This window comes from Phoca vitulina, unplaced genomic scaffold (assembly GCF_004348235.1).
Source record: "Phoca vitulina isolate PV1807 unplaced genomic scaffold, GSC_HSeal_1.0 scaffold26, whole genome shotgun sequence".
Taxonomy (NCBI): Eukaryota; Metazoa; Chordata; class Mammalia; order Carnivora; family Phocidae; genus Phoca; species Phoca vitulina.
Window position 1 is genome coordinate 10,770,816 of NW_022589729.1, and position 15,240 is coordinate 10,786,055.

The following is a 15,240-nucleotide window of genomic DNA, read 5'->3' on the forward strand; positions in this document are numbered from 1 at the left end:
CCCAATCCTATACTGAATCTTATACTGACAGAAAAAGAGGGAAAAAGAAATGTGTTGTAAAAGACTAGAGTGTGTTGATTGACAAAATTACAATTAGGGTGGAAATTAGATAAAAATATACCTTTAATAAATTTGCTAAACTTGGCAGCTATATTATGGTAAAATAAGAGAATATCTTTATTCTTAGGAAATATGTCCTGAAACATTAAAGGATAAGGTCTGGGATGTATGCCACTCACTTTGAAATGGTTCAGAAAAAATTACAAGTAAGTAAATGAATCAATGATAAAGCCAATGAAGTTAAATGTTAGCTCTAGGTGAATCTGTATAAAGCTTCATCATTTTTTGTCCTGATCCTATTCTCACAACTTTTCTTCAAACTTTTAGTTATTTCCAAATAAAATGTTTCCAAAAGAAGAGAGATTTTAATCTTGTTGAGGAGAAATTATCTTTTCAAGTGAGAGGATAATACAAAGCTGTAGAAATAAAACAAAGTTCCAAATTAGTTTTACAAATAAGGACTGTAACAGAAGGAGACAACTGAGGATCAAAATGAGGATGAGGAGAGCCCCTCACCACTCACCAAATCAGGACTTTGTCCCCCTAGCCTTCCATCACTTGTCTGAGTCATTCATTTCTACCACTTTAGTGAATTATGAGCATATAAGTTTGTTTCAGTATTACCCTTCTTTTTAAGATCTTGGTCTAAGACAGGAATCAGCAAACTACAGCACACTGGGCAAACTGAAGCAAAGCTTGTGAGCTACGAATGGTTTTTACACTTTTCTTTTCTTTTCTTTTCTTTTTTTTTACATTTTTTAAAAGGTTGCAAAGGCTGGAGGAGGAAGAGGAGAAATGTGACAGAATCCTTATGTGGCTTACAAAGCATAAAATTTTACTATCTGACCCTTTATATACAAAGTTTGTAAAAGTTTGTCTATAAATTTCTAAAAGACCAGAACTGTGTGTTCCACATAGGAGTGTTTGCCAGTTACTTATTGAATAAGGAAGAGATCATTTAGATCTAAAAGTATTGAAGACAATTTCACATAGGGCATAAGATTTATACTCAACACTCAGAAATACGCATTGGTTAAGTAAAAAAAAAAAAACTGCAAGATGCTGTGGCATTTCTGGGAAGAGGAATAATGCAAAGTCACTAAAGTACAGAACACACAGCACTTAGAGCATTTAGAAGGAAGTCCCAGTCATATTTCTGAAAGCTTAGAGACCCATTTTGTAATTGGCATTATATTTTTATGAAATATTCATGTGGTTTTATTTATTTCTTGTCTTCACAAGTAAGGTTCTCTCCTTAGTTAACCCAAAGCTTCCATCTCCCTATGGTAGAAATAAGGGCAAGTATTTTACAATTAATCTAGAAAGAACGAAAATACAAACTGTAAATTAAAATTTAGATTCTGAGAGTAAAAATATAATTTTGCAGCAAGATAATAGTCTTAAAATAGAAACTATTGAGAAAAAAAAGTATATGTTGAGTTCTTTTAATGTTATTTAAAATTTTATTACATTGGGCAAGTAAATAAAAGTCTGCTCTTTTTAGGCTGAGGCTTGTTGTTTTTTTTTGTTTTTTTGGTAAATCAGGGTAACAGGAAGATGGACAGAGAGAGGGGAATAAAGTCTTAAAAGTGCATTTCCCTGTCCTCTGGGCCCTTAGGTCCATGCAGTAAGGGAGAGGCACATAACACAGTCTAGGTGAGTAAAGTGGAACCCAAGGATATCTTTTAGGTGGAGACCTCGATGTTGGCATTTCTTGTAAGTGGTGAGGTAATGGTGTATAGTCACTATAGCTAAATAGATGTGTCTGCATTCTCATGGCCAGGACAATTCCTGGTGTGTGGTGAGAGTCACAGAAAAAGCAAGGAGTGCTATTAGACCATTAGGTCAAGTACTGGTACTTGGGTACCTAGAGCAAGTCTGGGGCTCTGGGTTCTACAATGGGCCCCCACATAAAACCCCACTCAAGCCAGGTGTGACCCGTTCCACAGGCCAGAGATGAGACAGCTTTAGTGACCAAGAGCGAAGATCAGTGAAGATCCTTTGGACGCTAGTGGATACTTTTTCTACTGTACATCCTTTTCCACCATATCATGTATGTTCCTTCCCTCCCATAGGAAAAGCAGGGGAAAGAGTTAAGATTTGTTGAAACAATAACAACAATAACAAACAGAGCAATTCAATCCAAAAACTGTATTAATGTCTCAGTCAGCTGCAATAACAAAATACCAGAGACTGGGTGGCTTAAAAAACACATTTATTTCTCACAGTTCTGGAGGCTGAGAAGCTCAACATCAAGGGGCCAGCAGATTCAGTTCTTGGTAAGCATCCTCTTGGCTTACAAACACCTGCCGTCTAGCTGTGTGTTCATATGACCTCTTATTTGTTCATAAGTGGAGAGAGAGGATTCTCTCTCTCCCTTTTCTTATAAGAACACTAATTCTGGGGCACCTGGCTGGCTCAGTCTGTGGAGTGTGTGACTCTTGATCTCAGGATTGTAAGTTCAAGCCCCACATTGGGTGTAGAGATTACTTAAAAATAAAATCTTAAAAAAATCTTAAAAAAAAAAGTGGACTAATCCTATGATGAGGGCTACCCCTTCATGACCCCATCTGAACCTAATTACTTCCCGAAGGTCCCACCTCCAAATACTGTCACTTCAAGGGTTAAGGCTTCAACATATGAATGGGGGGGCAGAGGGCACAAACATTCAGTCTATAACAATGAACAATAGTTTAAATAATGTGATGTCAGAAGTTTTAAAACTGAATTGTCCCTCTCCCCACCCCTACATTCCAATAAGTGGGATTTTTAAAAGAAATACGATTTAGAAGTTTTAATGAAATATGGCTTATGATTAAACAAAATAGCATAAACTAGTGAAAGAGTATGGTATAACAAAGGAAACATAGATTTTAGGGTTCATTCAGCTACTTAGTTTCATTGTTGTTGTTGTTGTTGTTAATATTGGCCCTAGCACCTACTCTATAATTGGGCAAGGGACTGAGCTTCTTTGATTTGGAAGTTTCTCTTTCTTTAATTGAAATAATAGCACTTAATTCACAGGTTTTTTTGAGAAGATTAAATAACATCTCTGCCCAGAGATTTCTCAGAACCTAGTGGTTTCTCAATATTTGTTATGCTCACATAGCACAACATTGTGGAAAGTATACAAGAGAACATTTTGGGGAGCCACTTAATTAATCTTTCAATTTATCATTGAGAGACACATAACGTCTCTACTGTATTTCTCATATCTCCAGTCATATAACAATTAGAGAAATACCATAAAAATTGTTACATACACTAAAAAAGTTTCTAAAATTAATTTCCTAAAATTAGACTAGGGAAAAAATAAAAATCAATCATAATTCTACAACTGAGAGAAAAACCACCACTAATGTTAAACATTTTTTATATACTTTCAGAAAGATACCTCCTAGCACAAAATTTTTTTTTCCTGTAGACCTATGTTTTAATTTTCTTGAGTAAATACTTAGAAGATCCATATAATGGATGGATATTTACCTTATGAGAAATTAACAGATTAATTTCCAAGTGGGTTGTCACATTTCAGACCCAGTGATATTTGAAAACTCCAGTTGCACACAAAAATTAACTCATTTAGTCCTCCCCCAAATCCTTTTAGGTCGTTATTATCATCATACACATTCATAATGAACAAGTCAGGCTTTGAACCCATCCAGTTTGATCCCTGCATGGGTTCTTAACCATTATATCACACCAGCTCTCAGCAAACTCATTTTAATTCTATCCATCTGATTGAGAAGGTAGAAATTAAATGTGATGGGGAATTTAATCTCTTAGCTTTCATATGGAGCCTCCCATTTCCTCTGGCAACATTTGCTCATGCATATGAACCACTCCCCTGCTATCCAGGCTTCTGTTTCAATATCTGCTCATTTTTTATTCTTCATTCTAAGGGCAAACTAATCCAATGTCCTGCTCAAGAAGGGTTCGCTTTGCTGTTCTGCTTTGGGTGCTTCTAAGTCTCTAAGAGCCCTTGAGTGATTCACAGTGTCCTCACTTGAATGAGGGAAATCATCTTCCCCACCCATAATCCTACCTTTTAGTGATCAGGCCACAAAGCCTACAGTTTCATGTTCTCAGATTCCTAGATCTTTCAGTAAGACAATTTCTTAAAATGTTCACTTCTTTGCTCTCCAGGCTATCATACATGACCCTGGGTGCATGGAAGAAGCCAAAGAACAATTCAAGCTGTGCAAACTCTGACCTTGAGCCATCCTAGGGCATCAGAATTTTGCCACCATAGACTGAGTTAAATAAATCTTAGGATACCCTGTCAGTCACTCTCCCTTCTGCTATATACTACTCGGAAATGCTGAAATCAGTCTTTTAAGCTAAAGTGAAACCCAAAAAACAAATAAATTCAGATTAAAAAAAAAAGTCAAGATTGTTATCTAATATTGTGCATATTTCTTGTTTGCTTGAAATTTTCAGTTTTTCAATTATATTAACACTAAAGCCATATTGACATGATGTGGAATATCCAAGGATTAGTATTGTGGTTCAAATACTCATTCTAGAAATACAATATCATTACCAAAATGGTGGTTCTGACTTCTAAGGCATAGATATCACATCAGTTATAAAATGAAGCTCCTTTTAGTCACTACACATTAGATTGAAGACAGTACCAAAGTTGTCAATAACAGGTCTTGCTCTTTTCCTGGCATGTTCCTGGAAGGTAAGCTATATTTTCAAGGTTCTTGATGTCATTGAAAATAAGCTTTTGAAGTCATGGAATTGGGGATGAGTATATACTTAAAATAGTAACTTTTATTCAAAGTCCTGAAAGCATAAATAAAAGAGAGAGAGAGAGAGAGAAATTATACTTAAGTGGCACCTAGACTGCACCTATCTCTGTTTTAAGCACATTTATAACCTCAACTAATTTCAAGAACAACTCTGTGAAATAGCTACCATTTTTATTCCTGCTTTCAAATGAGGCAATGAGGCAAAGATCTAAAGTATCTCATTTAGGATCATGTAGCTTTTGGGATTTGAGCACATGCTTTCCAGTCCCAATGTAAAAATAAGTAGGATCTAACTCCATTGGCTTCTTTTCATTCTTGGGAGGAAAAAATATATTTTCTTGGAACCAAAAATAAAAAAATCACTAATTTTGAGAATATGGGTAATCACATCTTTGGTTCTTTCTCTACACACTATTTTTTGAGATATGGACTTAATCATGGACTAAATGCAGATGGTGATCATTTTATAGTCTTTTATGTTTTTTCACAGAATGGAATGGAAGGACTTTTTTTTTTTTATTGTTGTTGTTATTGCTAATCTCCCTAACTACTTATGCTTTAACTTCATCCTGAAGGAGAATTTCCAAAATGGAGAAATAATAATACTTTCATGCAGATCCAATCCTTGTGTGGCAGAAAGGAAAAGTCATTATTACTCTTTCAGGATGGAGATGAATGCACTAGATACCACTTCTCTAGTCAGTTGTGGCCCACACGTGTTTGATAACCTGGGAAAATTTGTGAAAGTAGAGAATAGAGGATCTTACTCTGTGTTTACTATGTGTCAGTACTTACATATAAGTAGCCTTAGCAGTTTGGCATGTTTTCTAGAACTGGGCATTGGACAGTATGTTTTAAAGGGAGGACAATACATTTGCTGATATGCCAAGTGGACCAATTTGAGGCTGGTTAATGGATGACAGATTGGATGGAGTCTAAGGGTATTTGATCTCTGTCTCAACTGCCTGCTTTCCAGTTTTGTGTCTGACACTTATTAGCTATGGGACGTGGGAAAATTTAAATAATCTTTTTAGGTCTTGGTTTTGTTGATAGTAAAGTGGTAGTGATAATAATGCCTACCTAATACGGCTATTGGGAAGATTAAATAAGATGGTCCATATTGAAGGGCTCTGTGTTATGTCTGACTTATGGAAAGTCCTAAATAAGGGTTAGCTTTCATTTCCTCTTGATAATTAAACTTCACCTATCATATCTTCTACACTCATTATTTGATCTATTTCAGAAACAATAGATTATAGACAAAAAAGTACAAATCATGGTTTTCAATGTAGTCTACTGATAACCGGATTTCTGACTTTTGTCAAGTCGCTCATTTCTCAGACTTTCAGTTTAATTATTGGCAAAATGGAGTCAGACTAACTAATTTTAGTCTCCACCAGCACTATAATTTTATGCTTTTTTATGAAGTGCATAATTCTTCACATAATAGTCACCCAAAATGTTGGACATTATAAATCTTAAACATGATTCAAATAAAGCAGTGAATTTTTTCATAGAAAAATATCCCTTTTGTTACTTGGATAGCCCCATGATTTCCAGTTTTATTTTTGCTGAAGATACATAAATTTTGTTATTTTCCAAAAAAAAAATCTTTTATGGGTTTAAGTACATGAAACATATGGTTTTTAACATAAAAAAGTAGGTAAATCTAATACATCATATAATTAAGGGGCAGATTCTGAGACAAAATTAAAATCAGTATATTCCTTTTTTTAAGATTTATTTATTTTAGAGAGAGAGAGAGAGAGTACATGCATGCAAGTGGGGGGAGGGCCAGAAGGAGAGAATCTCAAGCAGACTCCCTGCTGAGCCTGGAGCTCCAGGCAGGCTCAGTCTCAAAAGCCATGAGTCATTACCTGACCTGAAATCGAGTCGAACACTTAAACAACTAAGCCACCCAGGTGTCCCTAAAATCAGTGTGTATTCTTATTTCATCCTCATATTACAGACACAAAATGTTTCACAAAACCTGTATCTATTGTTATTACTAATATTCTTAATTCCTCTATTACTCACTGAAGATATACTAAACTACTTATGATAAAAATGTAATCAATAAATATATAAACTCAAATTCTTTCCTTTCTGATAAAAATTTCCAGTGAATTTCTAACCGTTAGTGTATTTGCTTCTCATGAAATAATTTCTTAAAGTTCTACTGAAGTTATTCAATATTCATTATATACAGAAATGAATATATACATGTATTTTTTATTTAAAAATATGATTCCTTTATTCTAAGAGGTTTAGAATACCAACTCCTCCCACATAACTCAGCCATACTGGGTTATGTAAAGCATTCTATTAACTGGACTATAATTTTGTAGAAAAATGAATATGTCAATAGAAATATACTGTATACTGAAATGGGCAGGCAGAAAATATCAGTTTGGAGTATCAAAGTGATTTTCAATACATGTTGCTTACAAACTTCTTTGGAATTAAGAGCTGAAATAAGAAAGATACTTTCTAATATCTTTACTATATCCATTTTCAAAAAACTGTGGGACCATATTTGATTTTTTCTGGTTAGTTCTGTGTTGAAAGGATGGGCAAAAAATAGGGAAGCTAGTCAACATTGATCAGTTCTGATCTTCCTATGCCATTTGCTGCAGACGCTGTGGTTTGGCTTCCCAGAGTCAGTTGCTGTAGAGATTGTTGGTCAGAGTTCTATTATCGTATACAGCCTGGCCATTGTCTTTTTGTATATTCAATCTCTCAATAAGCTGAAATAAATCACCTTTATCCAGTGTTTTAATGGGATCTAGCATTTTTGGAAGTTGCATGCATTCTTTAAGGTATTCATTATTTGTTCAAGAATGACTGACTGAACATGCTTAAATCCTCTAAATCATTGCTTGGAAATATGTAATGCATTCAGAAAATCTGGTTTACTTAGAAATTACGTGGATTAAAGAACAATCTTACCAAAATATTTACTCTTTTTAAAACTAATACTCCCTATTACGAAAAGCCATGTGAGAATTCATTCAACATATTTGATGTTGAATATATTGAAATTTTATGAATAATATTTCATTAGAACTTTATATCTTCGATGTTAAAAAGAATGAGGTCAATGAGTAGCAGAAAAAAAAAAATTCAAAACCTTAGACTTTCTAGTTATGTTAACAGAGACATGCTTTAATCCAATGAGTTGTCACTAATGGCCTGCATGCAGGTTTCTTGTTCTATAAATAAAGTTTTATTGTAACACAGCTAACCCATTCCTTTAAGTATTGTCTATGATTGCTTTCTATACAACAGCAAAGTTGAGCAGTTGTAGCAGAGACCATGTGGTCCAGAGCCTAAAATATTTGCTCACCTACCCTTTACAGAAAAAGTTTGCTAAAGTTTGCAAAGGATATGTCAAAATATGTGAAAATATAATATCTGTGTTCATACAAATAAATTGAGGCTGTATAATCAACCCTTGAGACAGATATAATTTATTAACCATTACGGAGCAAATTAAGACACTATAAGAAAAGTAAAGTTCTTTATTTTCCCTATTGCAAACACAGAATTCCATTAGCTCTTCAGAAGAAAGGCTCCCTTAGAGCTGGTTTTGTCTTCTACTTATAGGATGCATCTGGATCAATTAAATCTTTGTCATCCATGAATAATTTCAACCCCTTAGGTAATTAGAACATTCATTCTGCCCCACAGTTAACTCTGAGATTAAAAAGGTAACTTTATTTTCTTTAAGCCCACTAATCAAGCTTCAAAGTGTTCACATTTTCATACTAATGAAAAGCTAAGAATGGAAATCATTTCTTAAATATATCAATTAGCTAATAAGGTACTTTTCTAAATGTTTGTATGTCTGATAAAGTATCTTAGAGCCTGAATTTTTATATTTTTGTTTCTCATACATAAACCATTTTTTAAAAAGATGATTAATTGTATGAAACCTAGTTTAAATTTTCTTTCAATTTATAAGCATTTACTAATGGCTATTCTTTCTTTATCTACACATTCAGAGAAGACTATTGAGTGTTTTCACACATGTGAGCACACACACTCCTACACACCTTTGATTTGTTGAGCAACACATAAGTAGTTTTACTAGGTAACCGAGTCCTTACTTTGTAAGCTCCCAAACTACACACTATAAATAAATAATAAAATACGAGTAAATTTTTAAAATAAATCATATAGATAAAAATCACTCTAGAAAATATTAGCAGGAAGAAAATAAAAATAATTTTTTATTTTCAGTACATGTATTTTAATAACATTTTAAGGTGTTTTTATTATAGTACACACTTCAATGTCCCCATAAAATAAATATTTTGAAATTATTTTTAGCCTTCCCATTTTGCTGAGTCATCAAAACCTAACATGATTTACTGTATTGCCTTGTGAATTAGTAATATTTAGGGGGCAGAAGATATATGACTGTGTGGCTTTAAAAAAATAGTTTTAAATTGTTGTACCTTTTGGTTCTTTTTGTTTATCAGTATTTCTGTTTTTTCTTGCTGGAGATTATCCATTCTTATTGCCAAATACGTTTAATTCCATATTGATTCATCTTGCTACTTTTGTCTAATTTCACAGCATACAAACATTTTTAAGTACTTCTGTACCTAAGAAGTGGAGTAGCTTCTAGTGATAAAAAAATAAATAAATAAAATCAAATCACATTTTCTGCTCTCAAGGAATCCAATCTGTTTGAAGTGAAGGGAATATATACAATTACATTCCTCTGATAAACATTATAATACATTAATGAAAACACAGGGGAGAGAGAGGAATTCTTCCAAAGCATATTAGAAATATATCATAAAAGAGGTATGCATAATCATCAAAGTAAATCAATATATATAATTTGTTATTTCTTCAATTGATTTTTTTTAAAACAAGCTATGACAGATGTTATCTGTACTTCTATAAAATAAAATATTTTATAAAATAAGTAAAATTAGTATGTCTTAGTGGATCTCTTTGATATTTTATTTTCCCAGAGATAAACTTTCATTACATGTCTGAATTAGATATAAATAGAATACTAATACAATGTAAAATATGTGCTTATTTAATATCTATCTATATCTATCTACCTATGTAGATATACATTATACCTTCATATACAATTTAGAAGAGAAGTAAAATTTTTGTTTTTGTTCATAAACATAAAGGGAAATATCTATATCTACTTTACCGCATTAATAACTGCTTCTCTCCCAGGAGTCATTCTTATTACTTTTTATTGTAAATACTGGTTGCTATACTCATGAATTGTATGAATAGAAAGGTGTATTCTACACTGTGACTTATCACCACATTAAGCAATGCCAGCATTGTGTTACTGTTTTCTAGAAATACACATGAAAATATGTGATGTATTTCAATGGTTGAAGAGTAACCAAAAAAAAAAAAAAAAAAAATACAATTGAAGATGACACAAAGAAATGGGAAAACATTCCATGCTCATGGGTTGGAAGAACAAATATTGTTAAAATGTCTATACTACCCAAAGCAACCTACACATTTATGCAATCCTTGTCAAAATACCACCAGCATTTTTCGCAGAGCTAGAACAAACAATCCTCAAATTTGTATGGAACCACAAAAGACCCAGAATAGACAAAGTAATGTTGAAAAATAAAAGCAAAGCTGGAGACATCACAATTCCAGACTTCCAGCTGTATTACAAAGCTGTAATCATCAGGACAGTATGGTACTGGCAAAAAAACAGACACAGATCAATGGAACAGAATAGAGAACCCAGATATAGATCCACAACTCTAGGGTCAACTAATCTTCAACAAAGCAAGAAAGAATATCCAATGGAAAAAAGACAGTCGCTTCAACAAATGGTGCTGAGAAAACTGGACAGCAACATGCAAAATAATTAAACTGGACCACTTTCTTACACCATACACAAAAATAAATTCAAAATGGGCACCTGGGTGGCTCAGTTGGTTAAGCGACTGCCTTCGGCTCAGGTCATGATCCTGGAGTCCCGGGATCGAGTGCCGCATCGGGCTCCCTGCTCAGCAGGGAGTCTGCTTCTCCCTCTGACCCTCCCCCCTCTCATGTGCTCTCTCTCTCCTCTCATCCTCTCTCTCAAATAAATAAATAAAATCTTTAAAAAAAAATAAATAAATTCAAAATGGATGAAAAACCTAAATGTGAGACAGGAAATCATCAAAGTCCTAGCTGAGAATACAGGCAGGATAGCACCTTCTTACTAGATCTGTCTTCAGAGGCAAGGGAAACAAAAGCAAAACAAACAAACAAAAACAGCAACCAAAAAAAAAAAAAATCAAACAGAAAACAAACAAACAAAAAACCCTATAGGGACTTTGTCAAGATAAAAAGCTTTTGCACAGTGAAGGAAACAATCACCAAAACTAAAAGGCAACCAATGGAATGGGAGAAGATATTTGCAAATGACATATCTGATAAAGGGTTACTATCCAAAATCTATAAAGAATTTATAAAACTCAACACCAAAAAACCAAATAATCCAGTTAAGAAATGGACAGAAGACATGAATAGACATTTTTCCAAAGGAGACATTCAGTTGGCTAACAGACACGTGAAAAAATGCTCAACATCACTCATCATCAGGGAAATACAAATCAAAACTACAATGAGATATCACCTCTTACCTGTGAGAATGGCTGAAATTAACAACACAGGAAACAACAGATGTTGGAGAGGGTGTGGAGACAGGGGAAACCTCTTACAGTGTTGGTGGGAATGCAAGCGGGGGCAAACACTCTGGAAAACATTGTGGAGGCTCCTCAAAAAGTTAAAAATAGAGCTACCCTATGACCCAGCACTTGTCCTACTAGGTATTTACCCAAAGGATACAAAAATACTGATTTGAAGGGGCACCCCAATGTTTATAGCAATAGCAATATTATCAACAATAGCCAAATTATGGAAAGAGCCCAAATGTTCATCAACTGATGAATGGGTAAAGAAGAAGGTGTGTGTGTGTGTGTGTGTGTGTGTGTGTGTGTGTGTGTATAATGAAATATTACTCAGCCATAAAAAGAGAATGAAATCTTGCTATTTGCAACAACATGGATGTGAAGCAAAATAAGTCAGAAAAAGACGAACACTATATGATTCATTCATATATGGAATTTAAGAAACAAAACGGATGAACATAGGGGGAAAAAAAGAGAGGCAACCATAAAACAAGCTCTTAACTGTAGGGAACAGAGTTGCTAGAGGGAAGGTGCGGGGGGGAAGGGGTTAAATGGGTGATGGTCATTAAGGAGGGCACTTGTAGTGATGAGCACTGTGTGTTATATGTAAGTGATGAGTCACTAAATTCTACTCCTGAAATTAATATTACACTATAAATTAACTAACTGGAATTTAAAATAAAAACCTGAAACAACAAACAAGCAAAAATACAATCATTTATTTGGAATTTTATTCCAGTGACCATCAAGAAATTGTAAAACGACTAACAATTCAGTTTGCATATTTACTATAATAACCCCCACTTGCATAGTGTTATTTATAGTTCTTCAAGGAATTCTTATTTATTATCAGCATCTTTGGTCCTGAAACAACCTTTGAGATATACCAGACTGGTGATTATCATCATTTTTTAAAGAAGGGAGCAGAAGTTCAGAGAGTTTAAATGATGTTCCCATGGACACAGAGTGCTCTTAAAAAGAAGGGCCACAGTAGATGTATTTTTTTTTATAAACAGGATTCAAGGGCAGCAATATGTTTAGAACTTAATTTGATCTATAAACTGAATGTTAATGTTTTGTTCTAATGTGTGTTTATGTGAGCAAACGAGAGTAAAAATAAGAAAGTGTGTGTATTGTTCTCTTGAAAATGAATATTATGTAAAATAATAAGTCAAAACTACAGTACTATTTTCTTAATTTACTCAATCTTTCTCACTTGTGATTATTTTAAAGGTCTTTCAGTTTATAGTCTATTTGTCAAATATCTTACTTAGTGTTAGAAATCGTATGATAGGTATAATATTGGACTTACCACATAGATGAATGTGTACTTATATATTAATTTTCTTAAAAAATACACATCTATACAATCTTTCAATAATAAAAGTGAATTCTGTAGCTGATCCCAGAAATACAAAATTAAAAATAGAAAAAAAAAAGGAAATAAAAGTAAAGTTATATTTAGTATACTAATAAATTTCTTAAGGTACTTTTTTTTTAATGTAATGATGTCACATTTAAAGATAAACATTCAAGTCTTAAATGTGTTAGCTCACATTTTAGAATCCTTTTGATCACCTATATATGATCATGTAAACACATTTTATAGGGAGCCATTTAAACAGATATAATTCCCACATTCAAGATGTTACATTCTAAAATATTCTGACATATCTAGAAGTAGTACAGAAATCCTAATAACTAAATAAATTAGTTAAGAAAGATGATAAATTTGATATAGACATAGCCAACTTTTTATTATCTTGGGGGAAGAGAGAAAATGAAATCTATAGTTAATCCTCAAATCTGATTTCTGCAGTTACATTCGATCTGCTGCCTTGTTAAAACTTGCAGTAGAGCTGATCATGCAGTCACAGTAGCCGAAGAGAGTAACCTTGTTTCTCCTGTCCTTTACACCAGCTTCAGGAGGAGGGCAAACGGAGGTAGGCTGACAGCAAAGAAAGCAACGTCTCTCTCTCTGCATCATTCACAAGACATATTTAAACCTGCCATTCTGCATGGCTACCCCTTATGTTGCTAGGCACATGTGGGTGGTTCCAGCCACCAAGTTCACTTTGCGATTATAAGCTTAAAACAAGATTTGGATGGCTCCTGAAGAGTTGCCACAATTTATACTCAACTGTGGTTCACAGATGGAGAAGCAGACAAAGGTGTGGAACAAGTCAGAATTCTGTCTGCATTCTAGGTTTGCCATTTGTAGCCGTAACTTAGGGACAACACCCTAACTCCTGTGAACCTCGGTTTCCTCAGTACTTAAAATGAGTTTCGAAAATCTACCTCAGTAAGTTTGTTGTTTGGATTAGAGCCTGTGTACTTTTCCTGACACAGTGACTCAGACATAGAAGGGGAGCAATGAAAGGGTCAAATAGCACAAGAATGATCAAGTGAAGATGAATTTATTCTGGGGCACCTGGGTGGCACAGTCCTTTAAGCCACTGACTCTTGGGTTTCTGCTCAGGTTGTGATCTCAGGGTTGAGATCAAGCCCCCTGTGGGGCTCCGTCCTCAGCTCAGGGTCTGCTTTGGATTCTCTCTCCCTCTCCCTCTGCCCTGCCCCCTCAAATAAATAAATAAATCTTAAAAAAAAAAAAAAAAAAATGAACTGGGACATCTGGGTGGCTCAGTGGGTTGAGCGTCTGCCTTTGGCTCAGGTCATGATCCCAGGGTCCTGGGATTGAGTCCCACATCGGGGTACTCTCTCAGCGGGGAGCCTGCCTCTCCCTCTGCCTGCCACTTCCCCTGCTTGTGCTCTCTCTCTCTGGCAAATAAATAAAATCTCTAAAAAAAAAGATGAACTTAGTCTTCCTTTAACAATAATGGGTTATTTGCTTAATTATAAAAGAGGGAAGGAAAGTATTTCTCAGTTCTAAAACATGTGCATTAGTGACCTCTTTCCAAAAAACCTGTTAAAAATGTATTTGAAAGCCTTTTTTAAAAAGATGTATTTATTTATTTGAGAAAGAGAGAGAGAGCGTGCACACAAGTGGGGGCACAGGCAGAAGGAGAGAATCTCAAGCAGACTCCCTGCTGAGCCTGGAGCTTGATGCCTCCAATCTCATCACCCTGAGATCATGACCTGAGCTGAAACCAAGAGTCGGACGCTTAACCGAGTGAGCCACCCAGGCGCTCCTATTTGTAAACCTTTTTGTGATCTATGCTTTCTTATTGGAAATAGTTTAACAGATCTGTCTGCTTCAATAGATGTAGCACTACAAAACAAATCTGTTGGATGAAAAGGAAATTAGATTAAGATTATGGTCTAAGTGCAAGAGTCCAGGACTATTCTATTTAGTTAAGTAAACCTTGGTCCTGTGAAGGATGGGGCAGTATCCGGAGCAAGAATGCCAATGCCTATCATGAATTATCTGAAGTCCATGGCTTATAACTCACTCCTCCCTTATAGGTAAACATAAGACCAACAGAATGATCAATGGCCAAGATCGTCTTCTTTAGAAAAAGCATTTGTGGAATTGAGAAGGAGGGCAAGAGAGGGAAGAACAAAGGCATGTGAGAGAAAGGAGGCAGAAAAAGAGGAAGGAGTAAGAGAAGGAAAAGCATTAACCGAGGGAGCAAGTGAACAGAAAGAGAACCATGATTTGACTAATTCGTTTAGTATCTTAAGTCTGCTCTAAAAACACAATTTGTTTGTTGCTTTGATTTTACTAGAATTCTGACTTTATGGTCCCTTCCAGCAAAAGTAACTTCAAGGGAGTG